General features: G+C 46.3%; 1 long non-coding RNA gene across 1 annotated transcript; it reads left to right on the forward strand.

Moving 5' to 3' along the window:
• Positions 1 to 4,979: 4,979 nt before the first annotated feature.
• Positions 4,980 to 6,144, forward strand: LOC116372094 (uncharacterized). Its single transcript, XR_004209116.1, has 3 exons — positions 4,980 to 5,011; positions 5,881 to 5,965; positions 6,095 to 6,144. It is a non-coding gene; the product is annotated as an uncharacterized LOC116372094 (long non-coding RNA).
• The last annotated feature ends 17,307 nt before the right edge of the window (positions 6,145 to 23,451 follow it).

Here is a 23,451-nt window from a genome sequence, read left to right on the forward strand (position 1 = left end):
CTCCAGGGCGATGACCAGCGCTGGTATAAAACGGCAGGACCACAGTCTTTTCACCAGCTCCTCAAAATGATTGAAAAAGTAGTATCTAGGAGGGTCGTAGAGGCAAGGATGACGACGCTGGCTGGGATGATTGATCTCACAGCCGATGCATTTTTCTCGTATATATTCGCCAATCACCACGTTTAAAAGTGTAGCTACAGAGGCCTTGATTGTATCCACAAAAACAGTACTGGCCACCCCATCAAACACATCCTCAGGCTGGGTAAATGTCGGGGGTGTCACGGGTCTTGCCAGGGGTGCGTAGAGTGTAGGGCTTCGTGGCATAGAGTCTTTAGTGTCGGGCCCCCATGACGTAGTGGCTTCCTCGTAGATGGTCTAGAGATCCATGGTGTATGCTGAAATGAAGAACTGTCTGCTTTTTTTCTTTTTATTGTAGAACAAGGCCCTTGGGTATCTGGGGGGGCGGGGTTAAAGCATCCGCTTACTTAGTTTTCTTCTGACGCTGTATCTTCTTGAGGCTCTTTTGCATCGTAATCTTTACGATTCGTATATATTATGCACTTCTTTAAATGAACAAGGCTCTGACGCTGTTGGCTCTGTACAAAGAGAGCATCCAACGGTTGCAACATTTTCAATTCCAGTACATCCCAACTGTTAAAAGGAATAAGCAGACGCAGTCGGGTATCCCCAGTCAGGCCACCACCCCTAAGTTTGTGGTTTCGGATTGCCTCGGTGCCGATATAGAACTCCACGCTGCCGCACGGTCGGCCATTCTTTCTTTGTATTTTCACCCTGTGAAATATTTGTCCTGAGGAGTCCGGGGTACCTTCCCAACGGGTCTCGTGGCCCGTGAACACACTATACCCCTTGGTGATAAGGCTCAGTTCAGGACACACAACCTTGCGAAAAACCGACCAGTCTTCAACACCATATTCCAAGCCTACAGTCTGGTCTGTATATTCTTCTCCTTCATCTACCGTATAGAGGGTCACTCTACAGGCCAGGTAATCAAACCGATACCCCCACTGCTGGCCATTAGACATCAACACTTGATCTGTCAGAGCATTTGCTGGCGGTATTTGGGTTCTATACACATTTAAAAAACGTTTTTTTGGCGCATCATATATTGCTGGTTGATACTTTGCCCTTGCTCTATGGGCAACCCGAAGGCCTGTTTCAGTTGTTACAGTCATCACTGCTTTGGTACCGATCCCAAATTCCATGGTTATTCTTAAGATCTTGTGCACTCTTAAACAGGTATTGTTCAGCGGCTTTATAAGGGGCCTTAACCAACCCAAACCGTGAGAAACAGTAACAGGTTGACCTGACACATGGTCCCTTACTCAACCCAGGGCATGCACCCTTCTACAGGACATAGGGTCATAAATCATTACATAGGGTCATAAATCAGGCTTGGGTCATCAATCATTAACGGCCTGTCAAAGGGACCCTTACTCACCCCATAGCCCCCACCTAACCAGGCTTGTCTATCAGGCTTGGGTCATCAATCATTAACGGCCTGTCAAATGGACCCTTACTCACCCCATAGCCCCCACCTAACCAGGCTTGCCTGACCAGAAGACATGCACACGTCATCACTACATAGGGTTCACATAGAGTTCACATAGGGTCATCAATCAAAATTTTGACCCGTGACATCTACTCTATTCTCTCTCTAGTCTACTTTACATAATATAACATATCACTAACAACCCACTACTATACATTATAACCTAGCCTACTTTACATAATATAACATATCACTAACAACCCACTACTATACATTATAACCTAGTCTACTTTACATAATATAACATCTACATATCACTAACAACCCACTACTATACATTATAACCTAGTCTACTTTACATAATATAACATATCACTAACAACCCACTACTAGACATTATAACCTAGCCTACTTTACATAATATAACATCTACATATCACTAACAACCCACTACTATACATTATAACCTAGTCTACTTTACATAATATAACATATCACTAACAACCCACTACTATACATTATAACCTAGTCTACTTTACATAATATAACATATCACTAACAACCCACTACTATACATTATAACCTAGTCTACTTTACATAATATAACATATCACTAACAACCCACTACTATACATTATAACCTAGTCTACTTTACATAATATAACATATCACTAACAACCCACTACTATACATTATAACCTAGTCTACTTTACATAATATAACATATCACTAACAACCCACTATTATACATTATAACCTAGTCTACTTTACATAATATAACATATCACTAACAACCCACTACTATACATTATAACCTAGTCTACTTGACATAATATAACATCTACATATCACTAACAACCCACTACTATACATTATAACCTAGTCTACTTTACATAATATAACATCTACATATCACTAACAACCCACTACTATACATTATAACCTAGTCTACTTTACATAATTTAAAATCTCTTACTTGTTGCAAATAAACTTTGAATGGATTAATGATTTCCTCCTCAGATCAATTGTGTCAGTTTTAGCCCTTCTGTCTATATTCTCAGATACTTTTAGAAAACAACAGATTGAAAGACAATAAATAGCCTACTTTATTTTAATAAAAATAAGTGTGAGACATGGCCTTGTGTTGCTGTACTGTCTATAACTACCTTAACAAACAGTGACTTATTATTATTATTATTATTATTGTTGACAGTTACCATGGAGATGACATTTCACAACTACATATTCATGTGATGCATTAAATCACCTGACTGTTTCGATATGTCTCTTAGTATTTTTTTTTATAAGAGATCATTAATAAATTATAACAATTGACATTCAAGAATTACTGTTAACCACAACCAACATGCTGGATCTCTGTTTAGGGGTCAGTGCTCTAAAATGAGTCTCTCTGGGGAGAGAGAGGAGGGGGGCCCTGCCTCTAAAATGAGACTCTCTGGGGAACATGACACCAAAGCTAAGAGGTGAGATGAGAGTTGTGTTAATGAACTATTAAGAGTTTATTTTAAAATGCTATTTCCAAAAATGTTCACATTTGTTTTTAATCAGAAATGGTTGCTTATGGGAGCCTTCAATATTACTGTTCTCAGATTTTTAACTAATAGATTTTAGATGGGTATATATATATACTCACATAGCTATCTTAATTAAGTTGAAAGCACTTACTGTAAATCACTCTGGATAAGAGCATCTGCTAAACTGTAAATAATTATATCATTTACAGTCGAAAATATTACTAGAAAATATTCATATTCATGAAATCACAAGTGAAATATAGCGAAACAGTATAGCTTAGCCGTTTGTTAATCACCCTGTCGTCTCAGATTTTGAAATTATGCTTTTCAGCGAACGCAATACAAGCATTTGTGTAAGTTTATCGATAGCCTAGCATAGCATTATTTCCACTTAGCATCAGTAAGCTTGGTTACGAAAATCAGAAAAGCAATCAAATTAACCGTTTAACTTTGATGATCTTCGGATGTTTTCACTCACGAGACTCCCAGTTAGACAGCAAATGTTCAGTTAATTCCATAAAGATATTTTTTATATCCAAATAACTCCGTTAGTTTGGTGCGTTATGCCCAGGAATCCACCAGAAATAGCAGTCACGACAACGCAGACAAAAATTCCAAATTAGATCCATAATGTTGACAGAAACATGGCAATCGTTTTTATAATCAATCCTCAAGGTGCTTTTCAAATATCTATTCGATAATATATCAACCGGGACAGTTGGCTTTTCACTAGGACCGGGAGGAAATATGGCTGCCTCTCTGTTTTGCGCAAAAATCACTCGTTTACGCTCATTCTTCAAAATAAAGGCCTAAAACTAAGTCTAAAGGCCGTAGACACCTTGGGGAAGCCACAGAAAGGGGCATCTGGTTGATATCCCTTTCAATGGTCAATAGGGATGCATAGGAAAACAGAGGTTTCAAAATAAGAGTCACTTCCTGATTGGATTTTTCTCAGGCTTTCGCCTGCAATATAAGTTCTGTTATATTCACAGACAATATTTTTACAGTTTTGGAAACTTTCGAGTGTTTTCTATCCTAAGCTGTCAATTATATGCATACTCTAGCATCTGGTCCTGAGAAATAGGTTGTTTTCTTTGGGAACGTTATTTTTATTTTTATTTTTCCCCCCAAAAAATAGTGCCCCCTAGCTTCAAGAGGTTAACAAGAAATTAAGCCTGTCCTGGGAATTTTTCTTCTTACTTACAACCTCATGCGTGTTTGAGGTTGTGGACAGGTGTCTTTTATACTGATAACAAATTCAAACAGGTGCCATTAATACAGGTAACGAGTGGAGGACAGAGGAGCCTCTTAAAGAAGAAGTTACAGGTCTGTGAGAGCCAGAAATCTTGCTTGTTTGTAGTTGACCAAATACTCATTTTCCACATTCATTTGCAAATAAATTCATTAAAAATCCTACAATGTGATTTTCTGGATTTTTTTTCTCATTTTGTCTGTCATAGTTGAAGTGTACCTATGATGGAAATTACAGGCCTCTCTCATATTTTTAAGTGGGAGAACTTGCACAATTGGTGGCTGACTAAATACTTTTTTGCCCCACTGTATGTAGCAATTATCACCAGTCAGAACCTCAACCTCAGTATACCAGCATTATAAAACATAATCTTAATATCTGATATTGCGAATAAACAACCTCAGAATATTAAAGACAAGAGATAGATATTTAAAAAACACACCAATCTCTTTCATAATTTCTTTAAACAATAAAAGCTCATTTACGAACATTTCTGAAAATGGATAAATAGCTTTTTGGAATGAAACTCTTCTTATGTTTCCCCATCTGAGCTCAGAGTAGATGAGAGATGTAATGTTTGTCTCTGTTGTGTTGAAGTCCAATCCAGCAGGAGAGACCAGCTTCCCCTGTACCTAGCTGTTTGTCCATGAAGAGTGACAAGTCTATGGGTCTACCTATATTCTTTAGAGAGGGAGACGTTTCTACTGAACAAAGGTAAGAAGAACTCATGGGTCATGGTCAGTGAGTTAAACAACACTGTCTCTAGTCATTTCTCCTCTCCCATTTTCCCATTTCTATTGTTGTTTTCATAATCCATAGGCTAATCCTTTTTTTCCATTTTCATAGTCCTTATCTTGTTAGGGACTAGCTCCCTCTGCGGGGATCAAATCAGCGGAAATTTCAAGAGTGCCACATATAGTGTTTGATAAAACTCAAACTTTCATTAAAACACACATGCAAGGTACTGAATTAAAGCTACACTCGTTGTGAATCTATCCACCAAGTCAGATTTGTAAAATGCTTTTCGGCGAAAGCATGATAAGCTATTATCTGATAGCATGCACCCCCAAAGTACTGGAACGTCACCTAAAACGACAAATTTTGCGGTAGCCGGCGCTACCCAAAACGCTGAAATAAAATATAAAACATTCATTACCTTTGACGAGCTTCTTTCTTGGCACTCCTATATATGTCCCATAAACATCACAATTGGGTCTTTTTCCCGATTAAATCCGTCATTGTATAGCCAAAATGTCGTTCTCCTTAGACCGGTCTGATCCAGGAATATTCCATTTTACAAGACGCAACGTCATTTTTAAAATTACAAAAATTGCCTATAAACTTTTACAAATAGCGATTTTTAACAAAAAGCTGCGAAAATTCGCATCATCCATAAGTGGTTTTAAACAACAATATTAAACAAACACAACATTCCCTCCCTGTGTGTGTGTGTGTGTGTGTGTGTGTGTGTGTGTGTGTGTGTGTGTGTGTGTGTGTGTGTGTGTGTGTGTGTGTGTGTGTGTGTGTGTGTGTGTGCGTGCACTCCCTGGATGAGAAGATATAATCTCATGTTTTGTCCACAGAAACCAACAGGAGAGATCAGAGTCAGAGATTCTCAGTGGTCAGTCTTCCCAGAGTCATCAAACAGACCTGGCCTCCATATTCAGTGTATGTGGTCCTGTTATGTACATTTGTTTTTGTTTACCTCAAGTAAAGTTGATCTGTCAATCATTCATTAATGTGTTAATGAGAAAGCATTTATTCTCTTGCTTAACTTATTTACTTGATTTATTTCAGTTGCTTGAAGAGAATATTATGACATTTGTGAAGAACGAGCTGAAGATGTTCAAGAGGATTCTTAGTCCAGAACTCCCAGAAGGCTTTGAGAGTCAGTTGCAGGATAAGGAAGTGGTGGACGCTGAAGATGAGAAGCAGGAGAGCAGTGCCAGAGAGGGGGCTCTAAAGATCACACTGCACATCCTCAGGAAAATGAACCAGAAGGAGCTTGCTGACACACTGGAGAAATGTAAGAGCTGTCTGCCTCATGTTGAATGATGTTTTATAACATTTAATAGCTGTTGCTAAAGTACAGCTAAAGTACCTGTGTAACTCAATGATATTGTAGCAGCCTAAAAATAGAGAGAGATAGATGGGAGAGAGGGTGAGAGAGAGAGAGGGTGAGAGAGAGAGGGTGAAAGAGGGACAGGGTGAGAGAGAGAAAGAGAGAGAGAGAGAGAGAGAGAGAGAGAGAGAGGGTGAGAGAGAGGGATAGGGTGAGAGAGAGAGAGAGAGCGAGAGAGAGAGAGTGAGGGTGCAGGAGAGAGAGAGGGCGAGAGAGAGAGGGTGCAGGTGCGGGAGAGAGAGAGGGTGAGAGAGAGAGAGAGAGACCTAGTCAAATCAAATGTATTTATATAGACCTTCGTACATCAGCTGATATCTCAAAGTGCTGTACAGAAACACAGCCTAAAATCCCAAACAGCTAGAAATGCAGGTGTAGAAGCACGGTGGCTAGGAAAAACTCCCTAGAAAGGCCAATACCTAGGAAGAAACCTAGAGAGGAACCAGGCTATGTGGGGTGGCCAGTCCTCTTCTGGCTGTGCCGGGTGGAGATTATAACAGAACATGGCCAAGATGTTCAAATGTTCATAAATGACCAGCATGGTCCAACACACCTAGTGACCTCATCAAGTAGCTGCAGGGATGTGTTGTGATGATTTATTTAGAGAGAGAGAGAGTCAGAGAGAGAAAACATTAATAATACCTTCAATAATAATAATATAATCAGTCACACCAGTCTGTAATGTATTATGGTAGTCAGTTATGAGAAGTGGGAAAACCCCCGGACAAAAAATGAAAGTTAGTTAGCAAGTTATTGAACGAAACATATACAAAATCGCAAACTACTCTAATGGACGGCAGATCATTCAAAGCTGATGGCAAATGCCGATTGTCATACAGCAAAAATATCATAGATAGCGAGAGCGCGCCACCCTACATTTTCATATTGTCAATGGACATAAGGGTCAAATTTTTTATTTTATTTTATTTTTTCAAAAATACAACTCCCTCTAAAAAACTGCTTTCTGGACCGTTTTTCGAAATTGTTTCGATTTTTTGTAAATAATACAACCATATGAACATACCTTTGGAACACTAAAATAACACATCTGATTGAATGAAATATTGTTATTAAATACTTTTTTCTTTACATAGTTGAATGTGCTGACAACAAAATCACACAAAAATGATCAATGGAAATAAAATGTATCAACACATGGAGGTCTGGATTTGGTGTCACACTCAAAATTAAAGTGGATTAGCACACTACAGGCTGATCTAACTTTGATGTAATGTCCTTAAAACAAGTCAAAATGAGGCTCAGTAGTGTGTGTGGCCTCCACGTGCCTGTATGACCTCCCTACAACGCCTGGGCATGCTCCTGATGAAGTGGCGTATGGTCTCCTGAGGGATCTCCTCCCAGACCTGGACTAAAGCATCCGCCAACTCCTGGACAGTCTGTGGTGCAACGTGACATTGGTGGATGGAGCGAGACATGATGTCCCAGATGTGCTCAATTGGAATCAGGTCTGGGGAACGGGCGGGCCAGTCCATAGCATCAATGCCTTCCTCTTGCAGGAACTGCTGACACACTCCAGCCACATGAGGTCTAGCATTGTCTTGCATTAGGAGGAACCTAGGGCCAACTGCACCAGCATATGGTCTAACAAGGGGTCTGAGGATCTCATCTCGGTACCTAATGGCAGTCAGGCTACCTCTGGCGAGCACATGGAGGGCTGTGCGGCCCCCCAAAGAAATGCCACCCCACACCATGACTGACCCACCGCCAAACCGGTCATGCTGGAGGATGTTGCAGGCAGCAGAACGTTCTCCACGGCGTCTCCAGACACTGTCACGTCTGTCACATGTGCTGAGTGTGAACCTGCTTTCATCTGTGAAGAGCACAGGGTGCCAGTGGTGAATTTGCCAATCTTGGTGTCCTCTGGCAAATGCCAAACGTCCTGCACGGTGTTGGGCTGTAAGCACAACCCCCACCTGTGGACGTCGGGCCCTCATACCACCCTCATGGAGTCTGTTTCTGACTGTTTGAGCAGACACATGCACATTTGTGGCCTGCTGGAGGTCATTTTGCAGGGCTTTGGCAGTGCTCCTCCTGCTCCTCCTTGCACAAAGCCGGAGGTAGCGGTCCGGCTGCTGGGTTGTTGCCCTCCTACGGCCTCCTCCACGTCTCCTGATGTACTGGCCTGTCTCCTGGTAGTGCCTCGATACTCTGGACACTACGCTGACAGACACAGCAAACCTTCTTGCCACAGCTCGCATTGATGTGCCATCCTGGATGAGTTGCACTACCTGAGCCACTTGTGTGGGTTGAAGACTCTGTCGCATGCTACCACTAGAGTGAAAGCACCGCCAGCATTCAAAAGTGACCATAACATCAGCTAGGAAGCATAGGAACTGAGAAGTGGTCTGTGGTCACCACCTGCAGAACCACTCCTTTATTGGGGGTGTCTTGCCAATTGCCTATAATTTCCACCTGTTGTCTATACCATTTGCACAACAGCATGTGAAATGTATTATCAATCAGTGTTGCCTCCTAAGTGGACAGTTTGATTTCACAGAAGTGTGATTGACTTGGAGTTACATTGTGTTGTTTAAGTGTTCCCTTTATTTTTTTGAGCAGTGTATAATCATAGGAAGTCAAAAGTCAGTGAACCATGGCCAAATGGCATAAGAAATGTCCAAATGCCATATATAAGTATTGAAAGTGCTAAATCAGGATGTTATGTTCATTTGCCATATATGATCATAGGAAGTCGGTTTCCAAGTTGGTTTCCAAATGAAAAAGTAAGTGAACCATGTCCAAATGACATAAGAAATGTCCAAATTGCATTTCTACTGACAAAATTATATATATCCCTGTGTTAAGCCCTGAGTTAAACTAGAAGGTCTATTTGTCATGTTTGATCATAGGAAGCTATAGGAAGTAAGAATTTGGTGCATTGAGAGAGAAGTGGTACTGTTGTTTTTTTTAATAGATTAAAAAAAACGTCCAAATTGACCATTTATGGTTCATTTATATTGGATGGGCATGGGTGGGGGTTCCATGGACCCCTTGCACTCTCCTAAAGGCATTAAAAAAAAAATTTAATGTGCTCCTGGAAACCGATCACCACGTGCACGGTTGTCCATTTGCAGTCTTACAATGGGCAATGGGCTTACCATCACAAATTTGACATGCTCTAATATACTGCACAAATGCCCAATTGACTAGCCTGTTGAACTCAGGATGTCCGGGCAGTGATAGTGGTTCCTCTCCATCTCTCGTTGGTGTTGATTTCTGCATGTCAATTTGGTGATGGTTTATCAGTGTTTAAACTTATTGCAAATGTACTGTCCATTTGCAATGTCTATCAATGGGCATTTACCATCACAAATTTGACAAGCTCTAAAATACTGCAGAAATGCCCAGTTGACTGAATTCGGGATGGCCGGGCAGTGATTCTGGTTCCTCTCCATCGCTCGTTGGTGTTGATTACTTCATGTCAATTTTCAAATGGACAAAAGTCAGGCATCAAGTCAGGCTCCATCAGTCAATAAGATATCATTCTGACACCAAACTGATACAAACTGAAACCAAACCCACTCTGTCCAACTCTTTTAGAAGCCAAATTCAAAGTGCCTTCAGTTCAAACCATAATAAAAACGTAAAACACGTAGTTACGTTCTAGCTGTGGGTCCAATTCTGACATTATATGTAGGCCTAGCTGAGTCGACCATGAATCCCGAGTTTTGGCTCGGTAGGTCATTTGGAGCCTGAGCAGCGACCTTGATTGGTGCTGAAAATCCACTATTGGACAGAAACTTTCGGGACCATCTCTATGGGCCGAGGCAGTTTCAATGTACCTAGTCTTGTGACTCTGGGACTTTTCTAAATGTCATCATTTTCGCGATGGTCAAAATGAATTGTACTTATTTCAAATGTATGAGGCTGTTTCTCGGCCTGAGAACCATGTAGAGCTAAATAACTCATTGTGCACTATCAAATTAAGCTCTAGAAAAGGTTTCTAAAATTTCAGAGATCTAGGTCTGATGGTTCTTTGATAATTTGAACGCAGGCTCTGTGTGTCTGTAAGCCCCACACTGTGTCTCTCCCCACTGACTGTGTGTGTGTTTGATTTTAGAAAATCACTGGAATCACGTAGAGCTCCGAACGCCACAACTGGATCTATAACATTTTTGGATGAAATAAAAAAAATGTAACCATCACCAAATGTACATTGTACAGTTTCTCGTAAATTACAATATGTAAATGGATCCTTTTTTACTTACAACGTAGATACTTTGACATGAAGCGGTCAAATTAACGCTCTATTACCATTTTTGACCATTAATCCCAGAAAATGGGCCTTAACTCAAAAAGCGTTCAGGACTTGACGCCATCTTGCTTCTGGACTAAATGCCCATTTGGCCAAACCTGTGCTCACTGAGTTTCGTCTTAAAGTCTTTTCCGTTTAGGAGAAATGGCCATGTCACTTTGGTGATGTTTTGTACGTTTGCAATAAGCAGCCAGTCGCCATCTGGTGGAATTTTCCGGGAAGAGTGGAAAAATTACCAAAATGTAAACAATTTATCAAACGGAAACCAAATGTCCGAGAGACTTCATTTGATGACTTCCCGGAAGATCTGGCCCTGACCGGCAGACTATTTAAATAACTCTCGCAGGATCGGGATCGTACATATGAAATATCCTCATCAAACATACGGCAAGTGCCGAAAAGTGCCCTTCATGTATGGAATTATTATAATTTAAACTTTATAACAGTACTATAATACTGTAGGCATTAAAAACAGACGTAATATTAATAACCTGTGTTATTTCTTCATTCAGATGAGATTGCTGTGATTTGCCAACGTGAACTCAAGTCTAATCTAAAGAAGAAGTTTCAATGTGTATTTGAGGGGATCGCTAAACAAGGAAACCCAACACTTCTCAATAAGATCTACACAGAGCTCTACATCACAGAGGGTGGAACAGGAAAGGTCAATAATGAACATGAGCTGAGACAGATTGAGACAACAACCAGGAAACAAGCAAGACCAGAGACTGCAATCAAATGTAACGACATCTTCAAACCCTTAACTGGACAAGACAAACCTATCAGAACTGTGCTGACAAAGGGAGTTGCTGGCATTGGAAAAACAGTCTCTGTGCAGAAGTTCATTCTGGACTGGGCTGAAGGAAAAGCAAATCAGGATGTCCAATTTGTATTTTCATTCCCTTTCCGGGAGCTTAATTTGATGAACGGGGAAAAACACACTTTGATTGAACTTCTCAATCACTTCTCAAAGGAAACCAAAGAATCAATGATCTCCAACTACGACAAGTACAAAGTTCTGTTCATTTTTGATGGTCTGGATGAGTGTCGACTGCCCCTAGACTTCCAGAAGAACAAGATTTGTTGTAACGTCACAGAGTCAACCTCAGTGGATGTTCTGCTGACAAATCTCATCAAGGGAAATCTGCTTCCCTCTGCTTTCCTCTGGATAACTACCCGACCTGCAGCAGCCAATAAGATCCCTTCATGGTGTGTTGACCAGGTGACAGAGGTACGAGGGTTCAATGACCCACAGAAGGAGGAGTACTTCAGGAAGAGATTCAGTGATGAGGACCTGGCCAGCAGAATCATCTCACACATAAAAACTTCAAGGAGCCTCCACATCATGTGCCACATTCCAATATTCTGTTGGATTTCTGCAATAGTCCTTGAACACATGCTGAAACATAAGAGAGAAGAGATGCCCAAGACTCTGACTGAGATGTACACACACCTTGTGGTGTTTCATACCAAACAGAAGAATGAAAAGTATCTTGGGAAAGAAGAGACAGGTCCACACTGGAATAAAGAGAGCATTCTGTCACTGGGAAAACTGGCTTTTCAACAGCTTGTGAATGGCAATCTGATATTCTATGAAGAAGACCTGAACGAGGCTGGCATTGATGTCAATGAAGCCTCAGTGTACTCAGGATTGTGCACAGAGCTCTTTAAAGAGGAATGTGGGCTGTACCAGGACAAGGTGTACTGCTTTGTTCATCTGAGCATTCAGGAGTTTCTGGCTGCTGTATATGTGTTCCTCTCATTCATCAACAACAATGAGAATCTAATGGCCAAAACACAGTCAATGTCCAGGAACTTTTCTGCGCTGTTCAGAGACAAGCCTGAAAATATAGTCTTCAAGAGTGCTGTGGATAAAGCCTTACAAAGTGAGACGGGAAACCTGGACCTTTTCCTCCGCTTCCTTCTGGGCCTCTCACTGGAGTCTAATCAGAAGCACTTACGAGGTCTACTGTCAAAGACAAGAAGCAGCTCACAGAGCCATGAAGAAACAGTCAAGTACATCAAGGAGAAGATCAGGGAGAATCCCTCTCCAGAGAGGAGCATCAATCTGTTCCACTGTCTGAATGAACTGAATGACCATTCTCTAGTGGAGGAGATCCAAAGCTACCTGAGAGCAGGAAGTCTCTCTGAAGCCAAACTGTCACCTGCACAGTGGTCAGCTCTGGTCTTTGTGTTGCTGACTTCAGAAAAGGAGCTGGATGTGTTTGACCTGAAGAAATACTCTGGTTCAGAGAAAGGTCTTCTGAGGCTGCTGCCAGTGGTCAAAGCCTCCAGAGCTGTGCTGTGAGTATATAAAATGATGTTTAAGTACTAATCATCAGGAAGAAATATTAGGTATAGAGAAAATTATGTATTATAATACATATATATATATATAATGTATAATGTATAATATAATAATAATACTATTGATAAACACATTGAATCAATACTTTGATGTTCACAGAATATTAATCTATATGTTTGAGAGAATAAACCAAATGCATCTACCATTGTCCTTCTACACTACTCGTTAAATGAACAGTGTGTTGGTGAAATCATGATGATCTCTTTGTCAGGCTGTCAGGCTGTGGAGTCACAGAGCAAGGCTGTGCTTCTCTGGTCTCAGCTCTGAGGTCAAACCCCTCACACCTGAGAGAGCTGGACCTGAGTAACAATGACCTGAAGGATTCAGGAGTGAAGCTGCTCTCTGCTGGACTGGGGAATCCCCACTGTAAACTGGAGACTCTGAGGTCAGTATTCCTGTAGTTGGTCAGCAATTGATAACTGTTCACCAGATCCGCGTGTGTTTACGAAATCAAATCAAATCAAATCAAATGTATTTATATAGCCCTTCGTACATCAGCTGATATCTCAAAGTGCTGTACAGAAACCCAGCCTAAAACCCCAAACAGCAAGCAATGCAGGTGTAGAAGCACGGTGGCCAGGAAAAACTCCCTAGAAAGGCCAAAACCTAGGAAGAAACCTAGAGGGGAACCAGGCTATGTGGGGTGGCCAGTCCTCTTCTGGCTGTGCCGGGTGGAGATTATAACAGAACATGGCCAAGATGTTCAAATGTTCATAAATGACCAGCATGGTCGTATAATAATAAGGCAGAACTGTTGAAACTGGAGCAGCAGCACGGTCAGGTGGACTGGGGACAGCAAGGAGTCATCATGTCAGGTAGTCCTGGGGCATGGTCCTAGGGCTCAGGTCCTCCGAGAGAGAGAAAGAAAGAGAGAATTAGAGAGAGCACATGTGGGGTGGCCAGGCCTCTTCTGGCTGTGCCGGGTGGAGATTATAACAGAGCATGGCCAAGATGTTCAAATGTTCATAAATGACCAGCATGGTCAAATAATAATAAGGCAGAACAGTTGAAACTGGAGCAGCAGCACGGCCAGGTGGACTGGGGACAGCAAGGAGTCATCATGTCAGGTAGTCCTGGGGCATGGTCCTAGGGCTCAGGTCAGTTGAAACTGGAGCAGCAGCACGGCCAGGTGGACTGGGGACAGCAAGGAGTCATCATGTCAGGTAGTCCTGGGGCATGGTCCTAGGGCTCAGGTCCTCCGAGAGAGAGAGAGAAAGAGAGAATTAGAGAACACACACTTAGATCCACACAGGACACCGAATAGGACAGGAGAGTTACTCCAGATATAACAAACTGACCCTACCCCCCGACACATAAACTACTGCAGCATAAATACTGGAGGCTGAGACAGGAGGGGTCAGGAGACACTGTGGCCCCATCCGAGGACAACCCCGGACAGGTGCCAAACAGGAAGGATATAACCCCACCCACTCTGCCAAAGCACAGCCCCCACACACCTAGAGGGATATATTCAACCACCAACTTACCATCCTGAGACAAGGCCGAGTATAGCTCACAAAGATCTCCGCCATGGCACAACCCAAGGGGGGGGGGGGCGCCAACCCAGACAGGATGACCACAACAGTGAATCAACCCGCTCAGGTGACGCACCCCTTCCAGGGACGGCATGAGAGAGCCCCAGTAAGCCAGTGACTCAGCCCCTGTAATAGGTTTAGAGGCAGAGAATCCCAGTGGAAAGAAGGGAACTGGCCAGGCAGAGACAGCAAGGGCGGGCACACATAGTCCACAACATATGTGTTTGGACAGTGAAACTTTACAAATTTACCATAAAATAAAAGGTGACATTATTATATATTATATTATATATATATATATATATGTTACACTCATATGATTTGATCTCATATCTAAAATGCTGGAGTATAGAGCCCCATTTAAAATGTTAGCTTCACTGTCGAACTAGATATGTTGTGGACTGTATACTCAATACAATCTAAATCTGATACCCCACTGTCTAAATAGATATGGTGTGGACTGTATACTCAATACAATCTAAATCTGATACCTCACTGTCTAAATAGATATGTTGTGGACTGTATACTCAATACAATCTAAATCTGATACCTCACTGTCTAAATAGATATGGTGTGGACTGTATACTCAATACAATCTTTTTATTTATTTATTTATTTCACCTTTATTTAACCAGGTAGGCCAGTTGAGAACAAGTTCTCATTTGCAACTGCGACCTGGCCAAGATAAAGCATAGCAGTGTGAGCAGACAACACAGAGTTACACATGGAATAAACAATTAACAAGTCAATAACACAGTAGAAAACAAAGGGGGGAGTCTATATACAATGTGTGCAAAAGGCATGAGGAGGTAGGCGAATAATTACAATTTTGCAGATTAACACTGGAGTGATAAATGATCAGATGGTCATGTACAGGTAGAGATATTGGTGTGCAAAAGAGCAAGTAAATAAATAAAAACAGTATGGGGATGAGGTAGGTGAAAATGGGTGGGCTATTTACCAATAGACTATGTACAGCAGCAGCGATCGGTTAGCTGCTCAGATAGCTGATGTTTGAAGTTGGTGAGGGAGATAAAAGTCTCCAACTTCAGCGATTTTTGCAATTCGTTCCAGTCACAGGCAGCAGAGTACTGGAACGAAAGGCGGCCAAATGAGGTGTTGGCTTTAGGGATGATCAGTGAGATACACCTGCTGGAGCGCGTGCTACGGATGGGTGTTGCCATCGTGACCAGTGAACTGAGATAAGGCGGAGCTTTACCTAGCATGGACTTGTAGATGACCTGGAGCCAGTGGGACTGGCGACGAATATGTAACGAGGGCCAGCCGACTAGAGCATACAGGTCGCAGTGGTGGGTGGTATAAGGTGCTTTAGTGACAAAACGGATGGCACTGTGATAGACTGCATCCAGTTTGCTGAGTAGAGTGTTGGAAGCCATTTTGTAGATGACATCGCCGAAGTCGAGGATCGGAAGGATAGTCAGTTTTACTAGGGTAAGCTTGGCGGCGTGAGTGAAGGAGGCTTTGTTGCGGAATAGAAAGCCGACTCTTGATTTGATTTTCGATTGGAGATGTTTGATATGAGTCTGGAAGGAGAGTTTGCAGTCTAGCCAGACACCTAGGTACTTATAGATGTCCACATATTCAAGGTCGGAACCATCCAGGGTGGTGATGCTAGTCGGGCATGCGGGTGCAGGCAGCGATCGGTTGAAAAGCATGCATTTGGTTTTACTAGCGTTTAAGAGCAGTTGGAGGCCACGGAAGGAGTGTTGTATGGCATTGAAGCTTGTTTGGAGGTTAGATAGCACAGTGTCCAATGACGGGCCGAAAGTATATAGAATGGTGTCGTCTGCGTAGAGGTGGATCAGGGAATCGCCCGCAGCAAGAGCAACATCATTGATATATACAGAGAAAAGAGTCGGCCCGAGAATTAAACCCTGTGGAACCCCCATAGAGACTGCCAGAGGACCGGACAGCATGCCCTGGAGACTAAACTGGAGACTCTGAGGTCAGTATTCCTGTAGTTGGTCAACAAGTGATAACTGTTCACCAGATCCACATGTGTTTACCAGACACACATGGTCAACACCATATGTGTTTGGACAGCGAAGCTTACAGTTTTAAATTTGGTGCTATGCTCCAACATTTTGGATTTGAGATCAAATTTTTCAAATTACGATACAGTACAGAATGTCACTGTTACGATCAATTAGGAGTGGTGGTGGGTGGAATCAGGCGCAGAGAGCAGGGTTCAGTCTTTCCTTCAAATTTATTCCCCAGTGCAACAAAACAGTCACGCCAACACACAGGGCGTATAATAGGTTGCCGGTCCAAACAACAGGACAAAATAGTCCGGAGAATAAATGTACAATTAACTCACACCATCAAACACTGAGTAACACAAACAAGCCCGCACAAATACCCAGCAGGCCTAGTGCCCTTAAATACCATACAAACAAACCTAATACAAAACAGGTGTACCCAATTACCCAATAACCAAAAACAAACGGAAAGGAAATCGATGGCAGCTAATAGGCCGGCGACGACGACCGCCGAGCACCGCCCGAACAGGAAGAGGCACCGTCTTCGGCAAGGTTCGTGACAGTACCCCCCCCCCCCCGACGCGCGGCTCCCGCAGCGCGCCGACCCCGGCCTCGAGGACGACCCGGAGGACGAGGCGCAGGGCGATCCGGGTGGAGGCGATGGAAATCCCTCAAGAGGGAAGGATCTAAAATGTCCCTCCCCGGTACCCAGCACCTCTCCTCCGGACCGTACCCCTCCCAGTCCACGAGGTACTGCAGGCCCCTCACCCGGCGTCTCGAGTCCAGAATAGCTCGTACTGTGTACGCCGGGGACCCCTCGATGTCCAGAGGGGGTGGAGGGACCTCCGGTACCTCACTGTCTTGTAGGGGACCAGCTACCACCGGCCTGAGGAGAGACACATGAAACGAGGGGTTAATACGATAATAAGAGGGAAGTTGCAATCTATAACACACCTCGTTTATCCTCCTCAGGACTTTAAATGGCCCCACACACTGCGGCCCCAGCTTCCGGCAGGGCAGGCGGAGGGGCAGGTTTCGGGTCGAGAGCCAGACCCTGTCCCCTGGTGCGAACACCGGGGCCTCGCTGCGGTGGCGGTCAGCGTCTCTCTTCTGCCGTTCACTGGCCTGCCTGAGAGAATCCTGGACTGCCCGCCAGGTCTCTCTAGAGCACTGTACCCACTCCTCCACTGCAGGAGCCTCGGTCTGACTCTGATGCCACGGAGCCAGGACCGGCTGGTAGCCCAGTACGCATTCGAATGGCGACATATTCGTGGACGAATGTCGAAGAGAGTTCTGGGCCAACTCCGCCCACGGGACGTACCTCGCCCATTCTCCTGGCCGGTCCTGACAATACGACCTCAGAAACCTGCCCACTTCCTGGTTTACTCTCTCCACCTGCCCATTACTTTCGGGGTGATAACCAGAGGTAAGGCTGACCGAGATCCCCAGACGCTCCATAAACGCCTTCCAAACCCGAGACGTGAACTGGGGACCCCGATCGGAGACGATATCCTCTGGAACCCCATAGTGCCGGAAGACGTGGTTAAATAGAGCCTCTGCAGTCTGTAGGGCCGTAGGGAGACCAGGCAATGGGAGGAGACGGCAGGACTTAGAAAACCGATCCACAACGACCAGAACGGTAGTGTTCCCCTGAGATGGGGGAAGATCAGTAAGGAAATCTACCGAGAGATGGGACCATGGCCGTTGTGGAACCGGGAGGGGCTGTAACTTCCCTCGAGGAAGGTGCCTAGGAGCCTTACTCTGGGCGCATACCGAACAGGAAGAGACATAGAGCCTCACATCCCTAGCTAAAGTGGGCCACCAGTATTTCCCCCTAAGACCCCGCACTGTCCTATCAATCCCCGGATGACCCGCAGACGGTAGTGTGTGGGCCCACCGAATCAACTTATCACGGACACCCAGCGGTACGTAACTTCTACCAGTCGGACACTGTGTAGGCGCAGGTTCAACCCTCAACGCTCGCTCGATGTCCGCGTCCACCTCCCATACCACTGGGGCCACCAGCCGAGAGGCTGGAAGGATGGGAGTGGGTTCGATGGCCCGGTCCCCGGTGTCATAGAGACGGGACAGCGCATCGGCCTTAGTGTTGAGGGAACCTGGTCTGTAAGAGATCGTAAATCTAAAACGTGTAAAGAACATGGCCCACCTAGCCTGACGCGGATTCAGTCTCCTCGCTGCTCGAATATACTCCAGATTACGGTGGTCAGTCCAGATGAGAAAAGGGTGTTTAGCCCCCTCTAGCCAGTGTCTCCACACCTTCAGGGCTTTTACCATAGCTAGTAACTCCCGGTCCCCCACATCATAGTTCCGCTCCGCCGGACCCAGCTTCTTAGAGAAGAAAGCGCAGGGACGGAGCTTCGGTGGCGTACCCGAGCGCTGAGACAGCACGGCTCCAACCCCAGCCTCGGACGCATCCACCTCCACTATGAATGCTAACGAAGGGTCCGGATGCGCCAACACGGGAGCCCCAGTGAACAGTGCCTTCAACTGGTTGAAGGCTCCATCAGCCTCTGCTGACCACTGCAGACGCACCGGCCCCCCCTTTAGCAGTGAGGTAATGGGCGCCGCTACTTGGCCAAAACCCCGGATAAACCTCCGGTAGTAATTGGCAAACCCTAAAAATCGCTGCACCTCCTTTACCGTGGTCGGAGTCGGCCAATTACGCACGGCGTTAACGCGGTCACACTCCATCATCATCCCCGAGCTGGAAATGCGATAACCCAGGAAGGAAACGGCTGGTTTGGAGAACACACATTTCTCAGCCTTGACGTATAGGTCATGCTCCAGCAGTCGCCCAAGAACCCTGCGCACCAGGGAAACATGCGCGGCGCGTGTGGCAGAATAAATCAAGATGTCATCGATATACACTACCACACCCTGCCCGTGCAAGTCCCTGAGAATCTCATCGACAAAGGATTGGAAGACGGCTGGAGCATTCATCAACCCATACGGCATGACGAGGTACTCATAGTGGCCTGATGTGGTACTAAACGCTGTTTTCCACTCGTCTCCTCCCCGAATACGCACCAGATTATACTGAGGTCCAGTTTTGTGAAGAAACGCGCTCCGTGGAATGATTCCACCGCCGTAGCGATGAGAGGTAGCGGATAACTAAAACCCACTGTGATCGAATTGAGACCTCGATAATCAATGCACGGACGCAGACCTCCCTCCTTTTTCCTCACAAAAAAGAAACTCGAGGAGACGGGTGACATGGAGGGCCGAATGTACCCCTGTCTCAGAGCTTCCGTGACATATGTTTCCATAGCCACCGTTTCCTCCTGTGACAGCGGGTACACATGACTCCGGGGAAGTGCAGCGTTCTCCTGGAGGTTTATCACGCAATCCCACCGTCGATGAGGTGGTAATTTGGTCGCCCTCTTCTTACTAAAGGCGATAGCCAAATCGGCATATTCTGGGGGAATGCGCACGGTGGAAACCTGGTCTGGACTCTCCACCGTCGTGGCACCGATGGAAACTCCTATACACCTCTCTAAACACTCGTCTGACCACCCCTTAAGAGCCCCCTGTTTCCAGGAAATAAGGGGATTGTGAATAGCCAGCCAGGGAACCCCCAACACCACCGGAAACCCAGGTGAATCAATAAGGTAGAAACTGATCCTCTCCCCATGATTCCCCTGCGTTACCATGTCCAGCGGAATCGTGGCCTCCCTGACCAACCCTGACCAACCCTGACCCTAACGGTCGGCTATCTAAGGAGTGCACGGGGACAGGTGGGTCTATCTGTACTAACGGAATACCCAATTTACGGGCGAGTCCACGATCCATAAAACTCCCAGCTGCGCCTGAATCGACTAGCGCCTTATGCTGAAGAGAGGGGAAAAACGCAGGAAAAGAAATTAACAAAAACATGTGACCAACAGGGAGCTCTGGGTGAGTTTGGTGCTCACTCACCTGGGGTGGCCGAGGAGTGTTCCGCCGACCCTCTCGACTCCCAGAGGGACTCCTCCAACACCGGTCCGAAAGTGTGTCCTCTCCGTCCACAATAGGAGCAGGAGGAGCCCCCTCTGATCCCCCTAGATGCAGCTCCTCCCAACTCCATCGGAGTGGGAGTGGGAGAGCTGGAAGGTGGAATTAACAGGACCCCTTCTGAACGCCCGCGGGCAGCTAGCAGGTTGTCCAATCGAATAGACATGTCTATTAGTTCATCCAGGGAGAGAGTTGTGTCCCTGCAAGCTAGCTCCCGGCGGACGTCCTCCCGGAGACTACACCAGCAGCTAGGGTCCTAAACTCCAACGCAAATTCCTGTGCGCTCCTCGTCTCCTGTCTGAGGTGGAACAGTCGCTCACCCGCCGCTTTACCCTCTGGTGGATGATCGAACACAGCTCGGAAACGGCGGGTGAACTCCAGGTAGTTGTCCCGAGCCGAGTCTGGACTGTTCCAGACCGCGTTAGCCCAGTCCAGGGCCCTGCCCGTTAAACAGGAGACGAGGAGGCTCACACTCTCCTCACCCTGGGGAGCCGGACGCACGGTAGCCAGGTAGAGCTCTAGCTGGAGCAAAAATCCCTGGCACCCAGCCGCCGCTCCATCGTACTCCCTCGGGGGGGAGAGACGCAGTGCGCCGGACCCAGAGGATGATGACGTAGGTGGAGTAGGTGATGTCGGCAGTGGGGGGGCTGGGGTAGACGTCGGTAGGCCACTCCTCTCCCATCGTTCCATCCTCTCCATCATCTGGTCCATCGCGGTACCAATCCGATGGAGGACCGCTGTGTGGTGGTGAACGCGCTCCTCCATAGTGGGGAGAGGGGTGGTCGCTGCTCCTGCTGATTCCATTTGAAGGTGCGGGCTTCTGTTACGATCAATTAGGAGTGGTGGTGGGTGGAATCAGGCGCAGAGAGCAGGGTTCAGTCTTTCCTTCAAATTTATTCCCCAGTGCAACAAAACAGTCACGCCAACACACAGGGCGTATAATAGGTTGCCGGTCCAAACAACAGGACAAAATAGTCCGGAGAATAAATGTACAATTAACTCACACCATCAAACACTGAGTAACACAAACAAGCCCGCACAAATACCCAGCAGGCCTAGTGCCCTTAAATACCATACAAACAAACCTAATACAAAACAGGTGTACCCAATTACCCAATAACCAAAAACAAACGGAAAGGAAATCGATGGCAGCTAATAGGCCGGCGACGACGACCGCTGAGCACCGCCCGAACAGGAAGAGGCACCGTCTTCGGCAAGGTTCGTGACAGTACCCCCACCCCCCCCGACGCGCGGCTCCCGCAGCGCGCCGACCCCGGCCTCGAGGACGACCCGGAGGACGAGGCGCAGGGCGATCCGGGTGGAGGCGATGGAAATCCCTCAAGAGGGAAGGATCTAAAATGTCCCTCCCCGGTACCCAGCACCTCTCCTCCGGACCGTACCCCTCCCAGTCCACGAGGTACTGCAGGCCCCTCACCCGGCGTCTCGAGTCCAGAATAGCTCGTACTGTGTACGCCGGGGACCCCTCGATGTCCAGAGGGGGTGGAGGGACCTCCGGTACCTCACTGTCTTGTAGGGGACCAGCTACCACCGGCCTGAGGAGAGACACATGAAACGAGGGGTTAATACGATAATAAGAGGGAAGTTGCAATCTATAACACACCTCGTTTATCCTCCTCAGGACTTTAAATGGCCCCACACACTGCGGCCCCAGCTTCCGGCAGGGCAGGCGGAGGGGCAGGTTTCGGGTCGAGAGCCAGACCCTGTCCCCTGGTGCGAACACCGGGGCCTCGCTGCGGTGGCGGTCAGCGTCTCTCTTCTGCCGTTCACTGGCCTGCCTGAGAGAATCCTGGACTGCCCGCCAGGTCTCTCTAGAGCACTGTACCCACTCCTCCACTGCAGGAGCCTCGGTCTGACTCTGATGCCACGGAGCCAGGACCGGCTGGTAGCCCAGTACGCATTCGAATGGCGACATATTCGTGGACGAATGTCGAAGAGAGTTCTGGGCCAACTCCGCCCACGGGACGTACCTCGCCCATTCTCCTGGCCGGTCCTGACAATACGACCTCAGAAACCTGCCCACTTCCTGGTTTACTCTCTCCACCTGCCCATTACTTTCGGGGTGATAACCAGAGGTAAGGCTGACCGAGATCCCCAGACGCTCCATAAACGCCTTCCAAACCCGAGACGTGAACTGGGGACCCCGATCGGAGACGATATCCTCTGGAACCCCATAGTGCCGGAAGACGTGGTTAAATAGAGCCTCTGCAGTCTGTAGGGCCGTAGGGAGACCAGGCAATGGGAGGAGACGGCAGGACTTAGAAAACCGATCCACAACGACCAGAACGGTAGTGTTCCCCTGAGATGGGGGAAGATCAGTAAGGAAATCTACCGAGAGATGGGACCATGGCCGTTGTGGAACCGGGAGGGGCTGTAACTTCCCTCGAGGAAGGTGCCTAGGAGCCTTACTCTGGGCGCATACCGAACAGGAAGAGACATAGAGCCTCACATCCCTAGCTAAAGTGGGCCACCAGTATTTCCCCCTAAGACCCCGCACTGTCCTATCAATCCCCGGATGACCCGCAGACGGTAGTGTGTGGGCCCACCGAATCAACTTATCACGGACACCCAGCGGTACGTAACTTCTACCAGTCGGACACTGTGTAGGCGCAGGTTCAACCCTCAACGCTCGCTCGATGTCCGCGTCCACCTCCCATACCACTGGGGCCACCAGCCGAGAGGCTGGAAGGATGGGAGTGGGTTCGATGGCCCGGTCCCCGGTGTCATAGAGACGGGACAGCGCATCGGCCTTAGTGTTGAGGGAACCTGGTCTGTAAGAGATCGTAAATCTAAAACGTGTAAAGAACATGGCCCACCTAGCCTGACG

Source organism: Oncorhynchus kisutch, unplaced genomic scaffold, assembly GCF_002021735.2.
Source record: "Oncorhynchus kisutch isolate 150728-3 unplaced genomic scaffold, Okis_V2 scaffold3909, whole genome shotgun sequence".
Taxonomy (NCBI): domain Eukaryota; kingdom Metazoa; phylum Chordata; class Actinopteri; order Salmoniformes; family Salmonidae; genus Oncorhynchus; species Oncorhynchus kisutch.